Below are 20,527 nucleotides of genomic sequence, written 5' to 3' on the forward strand. Positions count from 1 at the left end.
AAAATTGCGGATTCCAGGGGTTCAAGAAGTCAAATCGGGAGATCGATTTATATGGAAGCTATATCCAAATCTGAACCGATATGACCCATTGGCAATCCCAAACGACCTATATCAATATTAAGTATCTGTGCAAAATTTCAAGCAGCTAGCTTTACGCGTTCGACCGCTATAATGATTTCGACGATTCGATTCGATTTTTGAATGTCGAGACGATCCAGAATATGCTTTACGTGGTCGCCGATCGTTATTTCGAGGTGCTACGAACGGGATAGCTAGGTTAGTATACCCCCATCCTATGATGGTAGGTATAAAAATAGACTGGTTGGTGGAGCTTGTGAATATAGATAAATGAGACTTATCTTAGAACATGCCGCAAGCAGAATTCTGCTCTCAACGGCATGCAGTTTGCCTCGTTTGCATTTTGTAAATATGCAATATTTCCTTTCACGTGCAGGCAACTATGGCGTACTGCACGTATATAGGGTTTCGACAGTCGTAGCTTCCAATATGTGTATCTTTATTTTTTTATACCCACCACCGAAGGATGGGGGTATATTCATTTTGTCATTCCGTTTGCAACACATCGAAATATCCATTTCCGACCCTATAAAGTATATATATTCTTGATCAGCGTAAAAATCTAAGACGATCTAGACATGTCCGTCCGTCTGTCCGTCTGTCTGTTGAAATCACGCTACAGTCTTTAAAAATTGAAATATTAAGCTGAAATTTTGCACAGATTCTTTTTTTGTCCATAAGCAGGTTAAGTTCGAAGATGGGCTATATCGGACTATATCTTGATATGGCCCCCATATAGACCGATCCGCCGATTTAGGGTCTTAGGCCCTTAAAAGCCACATTTATTATCCGATTTTGCTGAAATTTGGGACAGTGAGTTACGTTGGGCCCTTCAATATCCTTCGTCAATTTGGCCCAGATCGGTCCAGATTTGGATATAGCTGCCATATAGACCGATCCTCCGATTTATGGTCTTAGGCCCATAAAAGCCACATTTATTATCCGATTTTGCTGCAATTTGGGACAGTGAGTTGCGTTGAGCCCTTCGACATCCTTCGTCAATTTGGCCCAGATCGGTCCAAATTTGGATATAGCTGCCATATAGACCGATCCTCCGATTTATGGTCTTAGGCCCATAAAAGCCACATTTATTATCCGATTTTGCTGAAATTTGGGACAGTGATTTGCCTTAGGCCCTTCGACATCTTTCTTCTATTTGGCTCTGATCGGTTCAGATTTTGATATAGCTGCCATATAGACCGATCTCTCGATTTAAGGTTTTGGCCCATAAAAGGCGCATTTATTGTCCGATGTCGCCGAAATTTGGGACAATGACTTGTGTTGGGCCCTTCGATATTTGTCTTCAATTTAGCTCAGATCGGTCCAGATTTGGATATAGCTGCCATATAGACCGATCTCTCGGTTGAACAATGACATGTACTTATAAGCATTTGGTCTAAATCGGATGATATCTATAGAGCTGCTATGGGGCATAAGGTATGCATTTTTCACTGGATTTTGACGAAATGTGGTTCACATATATACCCGAGGTGGTGGGTATCCAAAGTTCGGCCTGGCCGAACTTAACGCCTTCTTACTTGTTTTTTTTTTTCTTTTTGCTGTAAATTTGATTTGGAGATAATTCCCATTATAGTTTCAACCTATAGTCACTACATCCCAATAAATCAACTTCGGCTACTGTCTTTATATGGAAGTTATATCAAAATTTAGACCGAAAATTGGCAGAGGCTTCCAGATGAGTAATACAACATTCCATACCGAATTTAGTGCATATCCATTCAAAATTATTGTAACTACACTCTTTTAAGTGTAAATCGGACGCATTATATATATGGGAGCTATATCTAAATCGGAACCATTTTTTTCCACAATTGATAACCTTTGGTTTTGAGCTTAGAAAGTGATATGTGAAAATTTTAAGGATGATTGGATAATAAATAAATGCGATCTCTACCTAAATTACAAAAAACGACAGACTGACTATCAGCACAAGGGTTACCTTGCACATTTTTAGGGACATTGGCTTCATTATCTCGAATTCAGTACCACTTATGTTATTGAACATAAATTGTTAAAAATTTAGATATGGGTCCTCAAAGTCACTAAAATCGCATATCTTCCAATTGTGCTTCAATTTTGGGAATCTTAAAATCTAACAATATGAAACATTTTAGAGGGGTGCCATCATCAAAAAATTTGTAAAACCCACCCAAGCAACACTTTCATCTTTTTAATTCATAGAGCACATTGGTTGGTGGAGCGTGTGAATATAGATAAATGAGACTTATCTTAGAACATGCCGCAAGCAGAATTCTGCTCTCAATGGCATGCAGTTTGCCTCGTTTGCATTTTGTAAATATGCAATATTTCCTTTCCCGTGCAGGCAACTATGGCGTACTGCACGTATATAGGGCTTCGACAGTCGTAGCTTCCAATATGTGTATCTTTATTTTTTTTTTTCTTTTTGCTGTAAATTTGATTTGGAGATAGTTCCCATTATAGTTTCAACCTATAGTCACTACATCCCAATAAATCAACTTCGGCTACTGTCTTTATATGGAAGTTATATCAAAATTTAGACCGAAAATTGGCAGAGGCTTCCAGATGAGTAATATAACATTCCATACCGAATTTAGTGCATATCCATTCAAAATTATTGTAACTACGCTCTTTTAAGTGTAAATCGGACGCATTATATATATGGGAGCTATATCTAAATCGGAACCATTTTTTTCCACAATTGATAACCTTTGGTTTTGAGCTTAAAAAGTGATATGTGAACATTTTAAGGATGATTGGATAATAAATAAATGCGATCTCTACCTAAATTACAAAAAACGACAGACTGACTATCAGCACAAGGGTTACCTTGCACATTTTTAGGGACATTGGCTTCATTATCTCGAATTCAGTACCACTTATGTTATTGAACATAAATTGTTAAAAATTTAGATATGGGTCCTCAAAGTCACTTAAATCGCATATCTTCCAATTGTGCTTCAATTTTGGGAATCTTAAAATCTAACAATATGAAACATTTTAGAGGGGTGCCATCATCAAAAAATTTTTAAAACCCACACAAGCAACACTTTTCATCTTTTTAATTCATAGAGCACATTGAGTCCCTGAGGTTCAAAAATGTATTTCTTCCTTTGTGTTTATCTGTTATATATACTGTGATTTATTTTAGTACTTTTTTGACTTTCAAAACTCATCCAACAATCTCTCCTTTATGTGTTGCACTCGCTTGATCATTGAGATGGACTTGAAAAACAATGAAACAGTACTTACTTTACTTTAATTGGCTATGACAGAATATTTGACCCATTAGCCCAATGAAAAATAGCATTCCCAGCGCCTCCATCTTCTGCGCTTATTCTAAAATCTCTTATTCCACTTGATATTTCCATCGGGCTTTTGGTCGTCCCGGTTTTCGTGTATCACCATGTTTGCCTTCAAAAGACTTCTTTGCAGGAGCTTCTTCATCCATTCTGACAACATGATCTAGCCAACGCAACCGTTATGTTTTGATACTTGTAACTATGCTATCGTCGTCATACAGCTCGTGATTCATACGACGCCTATATTCTCCATTAATGCAAACTGGTCCATATATTTTACGAAGAATCTTTCTCTTAAATACTCCAAGCACTGCCTCGTTTGCTTTCACAAGTACCCATGCCCCGGGACCATATAACAACACGGGTAGTATCAGTGTATTGTACAGTGTTATCATCGTCTGTCGAGAGGCGGCCTTGTTTTTCAATCTGCCTACTTCATCCAAAGTAGCATCTGTTTGTTAGCATTATTCTTCGCTTTATTTCAAAAATCGTGTCGTTCGTTTCGGTTATGGCGTTGCCGAGATAGATAAAGTTAATGACTATCTCAAAGTTATTGTTCCAAATTTTCTCTATTTTGTTTATCTGATCGGTTGTACAAGTTGTTTTGCAAGTTGAAACCGTCTCTTTCGTCTTTTCTACATTTACAACCAGACCCAATTTCATTGACTCTCTTTCGATTCTTTCAAAGGCTACAGTTACTACTTCCGGTGACCGGGATATTATATCGATGTCGTCGGCATAGGCGAGTAGCATGTGTTCTCTTGTGAGTAGTGTGCCATATCTATTCACATCTGCATCTCATATAATCTTCTCCAGCAGGATATTAAAGAGATCACACGATAAGCTGTCTCCTTGTCTGAAACCTCGTTTGGCAGGGAATGGTTCGGAGAGATTCCTTCCTATTCTTACTGAGGAACGTCTTCTCAGCGTGTCGCCGCCATTCTTAAATAGTTCAGCGGGTACCCCGTCGGCTCCTGCTGCCTTGTTGTTCTTCAGTCGGGTCACTGCTACCAGGACCTCGTTATGACTAGGAGGTGAACATTTTACACCTTCATCAGAGATTTGTTCTACGGTAAAATGTTCTTTCCATCAGCACGCTATCTGTGTCAGTTACCAGATTTCCTTCTTTGTCTCTGCAGGAGGATGTGCCATCGGTTTGATGTTTAATCCTTTGGTAGAATTTTCGGACTTCCTTCTGACTCCCATACATCTCAATTCGCTCACACTCACGTCTTTCCATTCCTTTTTTCTTTCTGCGGATTAGACGCTTCTCCTTTCTCCTTTTCTCCCAATCACTCTCCTGCATCTGGCGCGTTGCTACTGATTGCAGGATTCCTCTAGCTTCTGTAGCATTTCGACACACTTGGTCGTACCATGGGTTCTTTGGGGGAGGCTTCCTGTACCCAAGTACGGATTTTGCAGCATTTTCATGGAGTGGACAATCGACTGCCACTGCGTCATTATATCATTGGGAGAAGGCATGCTTCCATCGAGCAGTTGGGTCAGTCGAGCGGAGTATGCCATTGTCATACGTTGTGTTTGCAGCTTTTCATCTAACACGCTGGTCAATTACAATATAATCTATTTGGTTGCTTGCCTTTTGATCGGGTGACAGTCATGTGACAGTGTGAATCCTTCGATGTTGAAATCTGATGCTGCTCACTACCATGTTCTTTGCCTCGGCGAAGTCTATTAGCCACAATCCATTATAGGAAGTTTCATCGTGTAGGCTTAATTTTCCGACTGTTGGCCCAAAGATATTTTCCTTCCCTATTTTCGAAATAAAATCTCCCAGAATGATATTAATGTCATGGTCGGGACAGTGGTCATATTCCCTTTCTAGGCGGTAGGGACTATGACCACTGTCCATGGACAAAAATAAGACTCATGTTAAAGAATTAGGCCTTTATGCCACCGGAGTGAACCTGGATACAAGGTGTTTCATTCTCCGACTAAACACAAATCCACAGCCGAATTCATGCCTCGTCTCATAGCAGCTATAATATAGGGCGTCACCACTCGGTATTGTTGTGGAGCCTTCCCCGTGCCATCGCACTTCCTGTATTGCAGTAATGTCTGCCTTGTATTTCTCAAATACATCCGCCAGTGCGTACACTGCACCCTCTCTATAAAGAGTGCGGACATTCCAGGTGCAGATACACAAATCATGGTCCTTAAAACGTTCGCGGGGCCGTCAACAAGGAGGATCCCCTTTTTATACCCTACACCATTACTGTGTATTACAACTTAGTGAATTTGTTTGTAACACCCAGAAGGAAGAGAGATAGACCCATTGAAAGCTATACCGATCGACTCAGAATCACCTTCTGATTCGATTTAGCAGTGTCCGTCTGTCTATCTGTCTGTCCGTATGTCTCTGTCCATGTTTCTTGGGCCTAGAGACGATTTAGATATCGTCATTTGTAAACCGATTTTCACGAAATTTTGCACGAGGCGTTTTTTTATAAATCTTAACACTATTGGAGATTTCATAGGAATCGGTTCAGATTTAGATATAGCTCCCAAACAATTATTCGTCCGATTTGGTCTAAAATTACAATTATATCGTCATTTGTAAACCGATTCTAACGACATTTTGCACGAGGGATTCTCTTATAACTCTTCTTATGACTGATGAATGTCATATAGATTTCATAGATATAGCTCCCATATATATGCATCTCCTGATTTTCACTTTTAAGGCCTTTGCTAACGCATTTATCAATCGATCTTTCCAAAAATTTTTCCAACGATTTACTCTATGGCTCCTACAATATGTATCAGTTTTGATCGAAGTTCTACAAATCAAATATTAAAAAATTTTTAATTCGGCGACTTAGCCTACATTTCCAATGTGGTGTAGGGTATCAAAAGGTAGGATTCGTCCGACTTTAGCCTATCCTTACTTCTTGTTATTTTTTTTTTTTTTTTTTCAAAGTAATTCCTTCAAATTTTCCGGGTGATGGGCTAATATCCCGACACCCCAACCTATCCTTTTATTGCTCTATAGGTGAACTCGTCGCATATCTTAGCTCACTATCTTTAAGGTGACACAGTGGCGAGGTTTGTGTCCCCATTTGAGATGAAGAAATATCAAGATAAGCCTGGATTTTGGCAAGTCAAAACCAATCAGAACCGTTACTTGCTTTCCAATATCCCCAAGTCCTGTTGAATGGCAAAATTTGGCGAAAACTGTCGATCAAAATTTTCATTATGCTTGATTTTTAAAACTGGCACCATGCGAAATAATACAGATTTGTTGAAAATCGACTACGCCTTCGGCAACCAGAATATGGATGAATGCTTTCTTTACCTAAATACTATATGTTAACTTTAAGAACATATCATACCAAACATTGGAAAGTCGTGCTGACTACTTGTGAAAATAAAAGAAATTGAAATTTATATAATACATCTTATACAAATTTTTAATTGAATTGAACATTTATACACGGAAGGAGCGTGGATTGAAAAAGATAAGATTGAAAAATTTTTGCAAATTTTGCCTATGAATATATATATATATATATATATATATATATATATATATATATATATATATATATATATATATATATATATATATATATATATATATATATATATATATACTAGCTGACCCGGGCCCGCTCCGCTTTTTTTACTTTAAATGGAACAAAAGTAAAAGTGGAATATTTATTTTCGACATAAAAGATCTTTTAGTGAAATACCATGCAACGAAAATAGTATGCCGCTTGACTAACAGTTTAATAATATAAGTGCCTTTATCTGAATCCCATACTATCTCTATTGGTCTACGAATTTAAATTTGGATGTAAGGTGTACTCCATTTTTAAAATACTTCATTTCAGCCTAATATTCTCATTATGTCTGATTTGGTGATGTTTTAGGGGGAGAGGTGGTCCCCCAGATACTTGGCCCTGAAAAAATATCAGCACCGTGCTCTTCTCTCAAATACCATTTATTTAAAGCCCATATTGCCATTGGCTTAAGAGGAGTTTACAGGATGAGACGTCCCCCAAACACATGGCCCCAAAATAGGTTATCAAATTCGTTTTCTAATCTCAAATACCTTTCATTTGAGCCTCATATTAACATGTTTGAAAAATTTTTTCCCTTTGGGGGTGTTTTGCGAAAGGGGTGATGCCCTAAATACATGGTCCTAAATTTGGATATCAAATTTGTATTCTACTATCAAATACCTTTATTTGAGCTCCATATAGCGATGGTCACTAACAAATTGCTGTTTGTGGGGTATTTTGGGTATCAATTCTTGCGAAAGTGGGTATCAATTCTTGCTCTATCCCCAAATACCTTTCATTTAAGCTCCACATTAGGGGTGTTTTGGCGATTGGGGTGGTCCTCCAAACATTAAGCCCGGAAAATATATCAGCAACGTGCTCTATTCTCATATATCTATATATCATTTATTTGAACCCCATATTGCCCTTGCCCCCACAATTGGATATCAAATTCGTTTTCTAATCTCCTTTAAACTCCTTATTGCAAAAGTCAGATAATATGTCCGGTTTGGGGTATTGGCCCTAAAAGCTATAAATATTTAGTTCCACTCTCTTTAAGACCCAAATTGTCTTGGTGAGCAAATACGTCCTATTTGGGAGTTGTAATGGTGGTGGGACGTCCGCTAGACAGTTGGCCCCTAATGTTTATATCAGATACGTGGTCTACTCCCACATACCTTTAATTTGAGCCCCATATTTCCATAGTCGGCAAACATGATCGACTTGGGTGGTGTTTTGGGGAATGGGCGGCCACTCAGTGAGCTGAAAATATATATCGGATTCGGATTCCACTTTAAAAACCCTTTTATTTGAGCCTCATATTGCAATAGTCAGGAAATACTTACTATTTGGGTGGTGTTGTGGGGGTGGGGTGGCCCCATAGACACTTTTCCCGAATATTGATATCAAATTCATTCATTTGAACCCCCATATTGCTATGGTCGTAAATTTGTCTTCTTTGTTTTTGGGGAGAGGCGGGCCCCCAAACACCAGGTCCCATATTTGGATATCAGATTCGTATCTTACATTCTAATACCTTTTATTTAAGTCCCATATTCCCATGGTCAGTAAATAAGTCCAGTTTGGGGGGTGTTTTGGGGAAGGGGTGGACCCCCAGAAACGTGGTCCCACATTTGGATATTAGATTCGTATTCTACTTGCAAATACCTTACATTTGAGTCCCATATTGCCATGGTCGGTAAATATGTCCAATTTAGGGGTGTTTTGGCGCTTGGGTGGTCCCCCTAGCACTTGGTTCGACAATTGAATATCAGATACGTTTTCTTATCCTAAATACCTTTCATTTGAGTCCCACATTGTCGTGATTGGCCTTAATATATGTTTGGTAGGTTTTAGGGTGGGGCGGCCCCCCTAGGTACATCATCCGAAATTTGGATACCAAATTTTTATACCCACAACCGAAGGATGGGGGTATATTCATTTTGTCATTCCGCTTGCAACACATCGAAATATCCATTTCCGACCCTATAAAGTATATATATTCTTGATCAGCGTAAAAATCTAAGACGATCTAGACATGTCCGTCCGTCTGTCTGTTGAAATCACGGTACAGTCTTTAAAAATAGAGATATTGAGCTGAAATTTTGCACAGACATTTTTTTCCATAAGTAGGTTAAGTTCGAAGATGGGCTATATCGGACTATATCTTGATATAGCCCCCATATAGACCGATCCGCCGATTTAGGGTCTTAGGCCCATAACAGCCACATTTATTATCCGATTTTGCTGAAATTCGGGACAGTGAGTTGTGTTAGACCCTTCGACATCTTTCGTCAATTTGGCCCAGATCGGTCCAAATTTGGATATAGCTGCCATATAGACCGATCACTTTCACTTTCAACAACTGTGCTTATTATGATTCAAATCGGTTCATAACCTGATATAGATGCCATATAAACCGATCTTGGGCCTTGACTTCTTCTGCCACTGTAGGGCGCAATTCTCATCCGATTTGGCTGAAATTTAGAATGAAACCAACCACTGTGCCAAATATGGTTTAAATCGGTCTATAACCTGATATAGCTGCCATATAATCCGATCTTGGATCTTGACTTCTTGAACCACTAAAAGGCGCAATTCTTATCCGATTGAGCTGAAATTAAGCACAAAGTATTTTGTTATGACTTCCAACAAACTGATATTGCCGCCATATAAACTGATCTGGGATCTTGACTTCTTTAGCCTCTTGCACGTGGTGTTTTGGTATCGCTTCAAACAACAAAGTATGGTTTAAATCTGTCTATAACCTGATATAGCTGCCATATAATCCGATCTTGCATCTTGACTTCTTCAACCACTAGAGGGTACAATTCTTATCAGATTTTGCTGAAATTTTTTGAGCCCCTACAAGGCGCAATTCTTATCCGAATGGACTGAAATAGTACCCAATGACTTCTACTATGGTTTCCAACATTTAATTCACTTATGGTCCGAATCGGACTATAGCTTGACATAGCTCCTACAGCATAACAATAATTTTCCATTATTCTCTGTTTGCCTAAAAAGAGATACCGCGCAAAGAACTCGACAAATGCGATCAATGGTGGAGGGTATAAAAGATTCGGCCCAGTCGAAATTTGCACACTCTGACTTGTTGCAATTTTATTAAATAAACTGTTTATAGACATACAACGGTATACTTACTTTCAAGAAACGATTAGTTGATACTAGGGGGTCTGTCTTAGATTTAACTCTACCACAGATCTTTCATGGCGTGTGCATGAAACCACCGTAGAAGGAAGCCACCATTTTCCCGTAATAGTAAATGTCAAAAACTTAAAAAGATCAAAAAATTGTTGTCAAACAAAAATTATTAAACATTGTCGAAACTATGGAAATTAGTGTGAAGTGTGAAGAAAGCGAAATTCGGGCCGGAAATAAGCAATGCAAAATATATAATATATTAGGAACGACTTCACTCCTAAAGACTGGTGGAATAGTAGTGTAGAAAAGACTTTGAGACTTTTTTCATTACTAACATTCGATTTCTGACGTGTACAGTCGATTAAAGCAATGGATGTGCTTAACTTGGCATGGCCACATGATTTTTATACCCACCACCAAAGGATAGGGTGTATATCCATTTAGCCATTCCGTTTGCAACACATCGGTATATCAATTTCCGACCCTACAAAGTACACATATTTTTGATCGTCGTAAACTTCTAAGACGATGTAACGATGCCCGTGTTTCTGTCCATGCGTGTGTCCGTCCGTTGCTAATCACGCTACAGTCTTTCAAAATTGAGATATTGAGCTGAAAATTTGAACAGACTCGTATCTCTTCCATACGCAGGTTAAATTCTTGAATAGGCCAAATTGGACTATATTTGGATGTAGCTCCTATATAGACCGATCTAGCGATTTAGGGCCTTAAGCCCGTAAAAGCCGCATTTTTGTCAGATTTCGCTGAAATGTTGAAACAGGAAGTTGTACTTGGGGCCCCGATATTCAAACAGAATATGACCCATATCGGATCAAAATTACATATAGCTGCCATATAGACCGATGTGTCGATTAAGTGTTTTAAGCCAGTAAAAGGCGCATTTATTATCCGTTGAATTCTGATTTCGCTGAAATTATAAACTTTACTTAATTTGGCTATGAAAGAATATTTGTTCCACTAGCTGAATGTAGAATAGCGTTCCAAGCGCCTCGACCTTCTGCGCTCATTATAAAATTTCTGAACCAAGTTTCGAAGTGTCTCCCATCACTTGATCTTTCCATCGGCCTTTTGGTCTTCCCGGTTTGCGTGTACCACCGTGTTTGCCGTCAAAAGACTTCTTTGCTTCTTCATCCATTCTGACAACTTGACCTAGCCAACGCAGCCGTTATATTTTGATGCGGGTAACTATGCTATCGTCGTCATACAGCTCGTGGTTCATACGTCTCCTATATTCTCCATCTTTCTCTCAAATACTCCAAGCACTGCCTCATCTGCTTTCACAAGTACCCATGCTTCAGAACCCGTGCGGTTCGGGCTGTATCCTTGGCTTAAACCTCGTTTGATATTAAATGGTTCGGAGAGATTCTTTCTTGTAAACAGTGAGTTTTTTAAGCCTCCCGACATCCGACTTAAATATGGTTAAGATTGGAGTGTATTTAGATATAGCTGCCGTATAGACCGATCTGCCGATTAAGGGTCTTGAACCCATAAAAGCCGCAGATATTATACGATTTGAAATTTGAATGCGTCCGACATCCGACATCCTATATTTAGATATAGCTGCCATATAGTCTAATCTGCCGATTCAGGATCTTAAGCACATAAGACTATATTTAGATATAGCTGCCAAAAAGACCAACCTTCCAATTTAGGGTCTTAATCCAATAAAAAGAGGATTTGTTGCCCGAGTTCTCAGGACCTCAATCACATATGATCCAGACCAGCCCCCATTTGCATTTTACTATGGATATAGGAGTAGAGCTGTTTTAAACGGGTTTGGTTAATTTATTCATAGTGTTGGGTATCCAAGGTTCGGCACGGCCGAAATTATAACATTTTTATACCCTCCACTATAAGATGGGGGGTATACTAATTTCGTCATTCTGTTTGTAACTACTCGAAATATTCGTCTGAGACCCCATAAAGTATATATATTCTTGATCGTCGCGACATTTTATGTCGATCTAGCCATGTCTGTCTGTCTGTCCGTCCGTCCGTCCGTCTGTCTGTCGAAAGCACGCTAACTTCCGAAGGAGTAAAGCTAGCCGCTTGAAATTTTGCACAAATACTTCTTATTAGTGTAGGTCGGTTGGTATTGTAAATGGGCCAAATCGGTCCATGTTTTTATATAGCTGCCATATAAACTGATCTTGGGTCTTGATTTCTTGAGCCTCTAGAGTGCGCAGTTCTTATCCGATCAGAATGAAATTTTGCACGACGTGTTTTGTTATGATATCCAACAACTGTGCCAAGTATGGTTCAAATCGGTCCATAACCTGATATAGCTGCCACATAAACCGATCTGGGATCTTGAATTCTTGAGCCTCTAGAGGTCGCAAATTTTTTTTTCCTATTTGCCTGAAATTGTGTACTACGGATCCTTTCAGGACCATTAACATACGTGTTTATTATGATCTGAATCGGTCTATAGCCCGATACAGCTTCCATATAAATCGATCTCTCTATTTTACTTCTTGTTTTTGCCTAAGAAGAGATGCCGGGAAAAGAACTCGACAAATACGATCCATGGTGGAGGGTATATAAGATTCGGCCCGGCCGAACTTAGCACGCTTTTACTTGTTACTTATTCTTCACTATTGTTTATTTTTGGAATTGAAATTTCACATTGGGATATGATTTTTTTTTACTCCTTAGTTAAGTTAGATACAAATAAGTGAAAGCGTGCTTAGATCGGCCGGGCCAAATCTTGGGAACTCACCACCATGGATTCTGCTAAAAAATTGTACAAAATAAATTTAGTTGAAGGACATAATATTTTTCACATACCAAACTTCTGTGAAACTAACAAAAGTTTAAGTTAAGGAACAAGAATAATCAAGAGACCGCATTATATGGGAGCTATATCAGGTTAAAGACTGATTTGGACCGTGCTTGGCACAGTTGTTGGAAGTTTAAAAATTTCAGCCAAATCGGAAAAAATGCGGTTTGTAACGACTTAAGAAATAAAATCGGGAGATCGGTTTATATGGGAGCTATATCAGGCTATATACCGATTTAAACCGTACTTGGCACAGCTGTTGGAAGTCATAACAGACGACTGTGTTCAAAATGTCAGCCAAATCGGACAATGATTGCGCCTTGTAAGAGTTCAAGAAGTCGAATCGGGAGATCAGTTTATTTGGGATCTTAATACATCAGGTTAAAGACCGATTTGAACCATACTTGGCACAGTTGTTGGAAGTCATAACAGAACACGAGATGCAAAATTTCGGCCAAATATATATATATGTATATATATATATATATATATTTGGCCGGGCGCAACCTGTGGACGCGCCCGGTTGCTCCCAGCTCAGCTTCTCGTGATAACGAAGAACACCGCCCATAATGGAGCAAAACTTCCAGCCTGTGTGATGTTCATAGGTAACCCGTGCGGGAGTTATAATACCCTGTACCACAGTAATGGTATGGGGGCTACTGATTTTGTGCTGGTGGTTTAGCATCCCCCGGCACCCCAAGCTACGCCAATGGCATTCATATAAACCGATATCCCGATTAGTCTCCTACCGTCCCAAGAAGCCTCAATTTTTGGCTGATTTTGGATACATGTCCCTTTGAACTATGTTTTGTTGTGTACATTTTTAGTAGAATTTATGGTGGTGGATTCCCAACATCCAGGAAGGATAAGAACGATTTAACTTGATTTGTTAAATATTGTATCCGTTGAAATGAAAAAGTTAAAAATTTTGTTTTAAATTTCTCACCAGAAATTCTGGAGGCCTGACACCATCCCCCCATATAGGGCTATCTACGCTTATGCGACCTCCCGATTTAAGTCCTTTGGCCGATTAATACAGTGTTTATTACCCAATTTCGCTGAAATTTTGCACAATGACCTATGGTAGGCTTTTCGACATCCGTGCCACATATGGCTTAAATCGATGTATATTTGGGTATGGCTGCCATAATGACCAATATTCTGTTTTACAAACCTGAACAGTTAATTATATTTATTAGACCTCTTGACGTCCGTGCCGAGTTTTGTCCAAATCGGACCCTATTACGATATAGCTGCTATGGGTTCACAAATGATGCATTTTTCACCATATTATGGCGATAGGTAGTTAACATGCATATATACCCGAGTGGGCGGTTTCCAAAGTTCAGTCCGGCCGAGCTTAATGCCTTGTTACTTGTTTACTCTAATACCTTTTATTTGAGTCGCATATTGTCATGATTGATTTTTATGTCATTTTGGCGGTGTTGGGGGGTACGGATTCTAGGCACCCCACCAGAGCAATTAAAACGAAATTTTTGCTTTTAGTTTAAATAAGAGTGCAAAAAAATTTTGGTTTGCTTGGACCACCCATCATCGAAATATGGGGTTTTTTGGAAATTAGGATAATAAGGTGTTCTTTTTGGGGTTGGATGGCCCTTCAGATACTGTGCCTTAGATATAGACATCAAATGCATGCTCTACTCCCAAATACCTTACCGTTTGGGGGTATTATGGGACCCCCTAACACTTGGTTACAAAATTGGATACCTGATTGACATGATGGGTCAATTAACTTTTTTGAGGTGGTTTTAATTTTAATGTCATATTCGTAACCTACTCTCAACTACCTTTCATTTGAGTCCCATATAGCTATTATCGATTAATATGCCCATTTGGAGGGATTTTTAGAAGTGGGGGCATAAAAATCAAGTCCAAGTAATGGACTTAATGTCTATGCCATATTTTAATCTACTTTCATCTGAGCCCCATAATGACATGAACTCCAATATGTCTGTTTGAAAGAGCTTTGGGGTTGGAGCTCCCCCATGTGTACTGGAACCCAAATTTTTTTCGTATTCTACTTTTCAATACCTTTCGTTTGATACCCATATTGTCCTCACTTTTGATTTTGGGTGGTGCATTTGGGGTTTTGTGTTTTTTGCTTTCGTTTTTTAAACGCTCCATTTCGAGTTCTTTTTGGTATTGTTTGCCTATAAAGATCACGTTTGTACCTATTGCACCATTTCGACTTTTTGACCTTCCTTTTTATACCCTCCACCATAAGATGGGGGGTATACTAATTTCATCATTCTGTTTGTAACTACTCGAAATATTCGTCTGAGACCCCATAAAGTAAATATATCCTTGATCGTCGCGACATTTTATGTCGATCTAGCCATGTCCGTCCGTCTGTCCGTCCGTCCGTCCGTCAGTCCGTCCGTCTGTCTGTCGAAAGCACGCTAACTTCCGAAGGAGTAAAGCTAGCCGCTTGAAATTTTGCACAAATACTTCTTATTAGTGTAGGTCGGTTGGTATTGTAAATGGGCCATATCGGTCCATGTTTTTATATAGCTGCCATATAAACCGATCTTGGGTCTTGATTTCTTGAGCCTCTAGAGTGCGCAGTTCTTATCCGATCAGAATGAAATTTTGCACGACGTGTTTTGTTATGATATCCAACAACTGTGCCAAGTATGGTTTAAATCGGTCCATAACCTGATATAGCTGCCATATAAACCGATCTTGGGTCTTGACTTCTTGAGCCTCTAGAGTGCGCAATTCTTATCCGATTAAAATGGAATTTCGCACGACGTGTTTTGTTATGATACCCAACAACTGTGCCAAGTATGGTTTAAATCGGTCCATAACCTGATATAGCTGCCATATAAACCGATCTTGGGTCTTGACTTCTTGAGCCTCTAGAGGGCACAATTTTTATCCGATTTGAATGAATTTTTGCACGAAGTATTTCGTTATGATATCCAACAACTGTGCCAAGTATGGTTGAAATCGGTCCATAATCTGATATAGCTGCCATATAAACAGATCTGGGGATTTGACTTCTTGAGCTTCTAGAGGGCGCAATTCTTATACGATTGGAATGAAATTTTGCATGACGTATTTTATTTTTACTTTCAACAACTATGTCAAATAAAGTACAAGTCGGTTCATAACCTGATATAGCTGCCATATAAACCGATCTGGGATCTTGACTTCTTGACCCCTAGAGGTCGCAATTATTATCCGATATGCCTGAAATTTTGTACGACGGATTCTCTCATGACCATCAACAAACGTGTTTATTATAGTCTGAATCGGTCTATAGCCCGATACAGATCCCATATAAATCGTTCTCTCTATTTTACTTCGTGAGCCCCAATGGGCGCAATTCTTATACGAATTGGCTGAAATTTTACACAGGTCTCCAACATATAATTTAATTGTGGTCCGAACCGGACCATATCTTGATATCGTTTTAATAGCAGAGCAACTCTTTTCTTATATCCTTTGTTGGCTAAGAAGAGATGCCGGGAAAACAACTCGACAAATGCGATCCATGGTGGAGGGTATATAAGATTCGGCCCGGCCGAACTTAGCACGCTTTTACTTGTTTTATATACAGTTAAAGTCGACTTCGACTTTTTTACGCAAATAGTCGATTAATCGAAAGTCGACTTTTAGACCCCTACTCTGAACAGCTCATGGACTAACTGCGTGATAAGTTATGAAAGGAGGAAAATTAAAATAGTACCAATCCAAAAAAAAAGAAAGATCTAGATATCTTTGCAAACCATAGACCTATGGCCCATATACCAGTCCTTTTGAAGATAATCAATTTAATTGTAAAAACCCGGATAGAGAAATAGAACAAATATGTATATCCACTAAATACACATGCCTATCAGCTTCAATGTGCATAAACGATATTCTGCACAAAATAAATCATCACAAGGAGAATGGTGAAGCGGTCATAATAAAGGGTGATTTTTTAGCTATTATCTTTTTGGCAACACTGGTTTAAACAGATCACGCACGTGTTTTGTTTCACTGTCAAACATTTTCAGTTTAGTCTATAATTTAGCAATGAATCGTCTTACAAACGAACAACGCTTGCAAATTATCGAATTTTATTAACAAAAGGTGCATCGCGCGCTTCTTTTTCTTTAGAGACGAATCTCATTTTTCACTCAATGGGTACGTAATAAGTAGAATTGTCGATTTTGGAATGAAGATCAGCCAGAAGCATTGCAAGAGCTACCAATGCATCCAGAAATAGTCACAGTTTGGTTGATGCCGTTTATGGACTGGTGGCACCATTGGACCGTACTTCTTCAAAGTGATGAAGAACGCAACTGTGAATGGTGAGAGCTATCGTGAGATGATATCCAACTTTTTTTTGCCCAAAATGCAAGAGCTTGCCACATGCCACACAGCACGTGTAACAATGGACTTATTGAGAGACGAGTTCGGTGAACATTTTATTTCACATCCGGGCCGGCCAATTGGCCGCCCAGATCGTGCGATTTAACGCATTTAGACTATTTTTTGTGGGGTAATGTTAAAGCTCAAGCTCCCGCTTCAATTGACGCATTGGCACACAACATTGAAGCATTTATGTGAGATACTGGCCGAAAAGATGGAAAGAGTATTCCAAAATTGGACTAAGCGGATGGGCGCAGTCACGATCCTAATAATAATCTTCAAACATTTAATTATATGGACCGTACTATCGATTCAAAAAAAGATGTCCAGATTTTTTTTTTTTAATTACACGTGTTTTTTTAACTTTCCTATAGCTCTTAAAAAATCACCCTTTATTTACGATGGATGCACCAAAGGCATATTATTGTGTAAATGTTGAAATTCTGACTGCTCATGTACGCACTCGACCAAAACCTACCAAATGTACTACAAGCCAAAAATGCGGTATGTGTTTTTATACCCGCCACCGGAGACTAGGCCATTTTGTTATTACATTTTAAACACATCATATTCAACGCTACATACATAAATTTTCAACGCTACAAACGATCTAGTACTGTCGTTATCCATAAAGGATCTATCCATGTCTGTCCGTATGTTTGTTGAAATCACTCTTTAGCCTTACGTTCTATGATGGCCTATATCTTAACATAACACCCTTTATACCCGTATTTATGCCCCGATTTCAATTGTCAAACGTGCCGAGTTTGAATAAAGCTATCTCCCGACTTAAATGTTTGGGCCCAGAAATGCGCTTTTACTACCAATTTGCATTATTACCTTGAGTTGCATGGACCCCTCAACATCTTTGTATGCGGCTGCCACTTAGGTCTCTTTTCCTATTGAAGGCTTAAAGCCGCATTTCCTACCAAGAATTTAAGAAATTTGAAAGAGATACCGTAACACTCGTACCACACAAAAAGAAAATGTTCATGATATTAATGATTTTGTCATAACATTTATGAAAAAATGTTTAAACACGTTCCAATGAAGTTTTCATAACATTTATGAAAAACGTTTCATAAATCTCAATTCAATGAAGCATGTTATACTATTTATGAAAATCAAACATAAAGTATTTGAAAAGGTGTCATAACATTAATGAAAAACTTGCATAACATTTAAGAGTATTTTTCATAACATTTAGAAAAAATTTTATAATGATATTTATTATATTCATGGAACTCTCTTCTACTGTTTATAAAATGCTTTCATTACATCTAAAAAAGAAAAGAAAAATAAAACCAAAAGCTGGGATACTTAGTTAAATTTATTGAGATAGAATTTACACATAAATCTGGGCGTGGTGTTGTTGTTGTTGCAAGCGATCCTTGACCAGCCTCTGAGAAGGCTGGATCGTTTCGGAGCATAAAATCGACGTTGAACACGAACACAGGTATTCCACAGTCAAAGAAAAATTGCTTCACGGTTACCTTTTTTGTGTAAATTTTGATTATCTATCAATGGCTTCGATTTGCAAATTTGTACTAAGTTCTTACGCCGTAATTCCTCCTACAGGCGATAGTTAGTTCGGAATGGTCCTAAAAATAAAAAGATGAGTTGTTATCCGTGTCCTCATGCTTATTTCATGTTGGAAAACTTTTTTTGGCATAAAAATCTATATAGTATCGGCAGTACTTACCACTTCTCACTTCACTGCAATATTCAAAACACCCAATAGCTTCAGAATACACTAATAATTTGAAGTCATGCAAGCACCTGAGTACAGTACGGATCAACATATTTTAAGGATTTTAGAAAAAAATCACAGCTGTTTTATCCATCTTTTGACATTTAGATTTACTGCAAAATCCAAACAAAAAAAAATATATATACTCAGCTGTTCGCATGACTTCACCTTATAAGTGCATCCTGGTGGTAGTCGATGGAGAAGCGATTCTGACCATCAACTGTCAAAAAATACTTGGTGTCACATTGGACAGATCTCACGTTCTCCCCACATGACACAGCAATTTGCGATAAAGTCAAAAGTAGACAAAGAAACCTTGTTGATTACGTACAAAACAATTGGCCGGTCTCTCGTAAATAAATCGTCGCCTGTGTGATCTCATCTTGAGCAAACATCTCACACATCACTGAGTGTTGTCCGATTCAAATTTTAGGCTCAATGATAGGGGGCCTCTTTTTATAGCTGAGTCCAAACGGCATGCCGCATTGCAACAGCTCTTTGCGGAGAAGTTTTAATATGGCATAATACCTCACAAATGTCACCAGCATCAGGAGCTGAAATTTTTTTTTGATGTTCTCGCCAGGCCTTCAGCGTCATAGACGGACATGCTAACCTCTGCGCTGCGTGTGGCAGTGTGTGACACACAGTGGAATAATATTAAGATCTGTCAAAATTCCGCTCTTCGAACTGCGACGGTCAAATATCCTACCCGTGCCAAGACATAGGCAATACCTTCTGGGCTGTTATCGCAGTTACCATCCAAATCATCATCTTATATCCACCGCCCAGAAGCCTTAAGGTAGATCTACATGATTTAGAGTGGGAGGTTCAACGCTACAAGAGAGAACCTCTGGATTAAACAGCATATCAAGTGGGTCTAGACAAAATTCATGCAGGTAGCAGATGCGTTGAATATCCACCGGGTAAATGTGGTCCTTGGAGAACGATCGCCTCCCATTGCACCTGAAGAAATTGACCTCCCCTGGTAAACCAGAGTGGCTCTGGCTCAATTACGATCCGGCAGATGCAGCCACCTCAATTCCAACAGAGCTAGGATTGATGCCAACGTGCAGGGTGTATGTCCCGATTGTGATCTGAGACCACAAGTCACCTATTTAACTGACCAGCCAGACCCACTCGACTCAGACCCAGTTCCCTCTAGACGGAACGCACCTTAGTCACCGAGTTTCAAGTTCTGGATATTTCAACAGAATCAAGCAGACGAAAGAGTAGAACACTACACACTGCTACAACAACAATCCCATGGCAGCCGGTTGTACGTACCGGATTGGCCCGATGGAGTCAAACAAACTTTGACATAATTAAACGAGTCACAAAAAATAAATAAAAATACTTCTTTCCAAATTTCGAGAGAATCGGTTAACAAATGGCCAGTTTATTACAGCAATTCGGAAAAACATATTGGGTTGCCCAAAAAGTAATTGCGGATTTTTCATATAGTCGGCGTTGACAAATTTTTTTCACAGCTTGTGACTCTGTAATTGCATTCTTTCTTCTGTCAGTTATC

The sequence above is a fragment of the Stomoxys calcitrans genome, chromosome 3 (assembly GCF_963082655.1).
Source record: "Stomoxys calcitrans chromosome 3, idStoCalc2.1, whole genome shotgun sequence".
NCBI classification, from domain to species: domain Eukaryota; kingdom Metazoa; phylum Arthropoda; class Insecta; order Diptera; family Muscidae; genus Stomoxys; species Stomoxys calcitrans.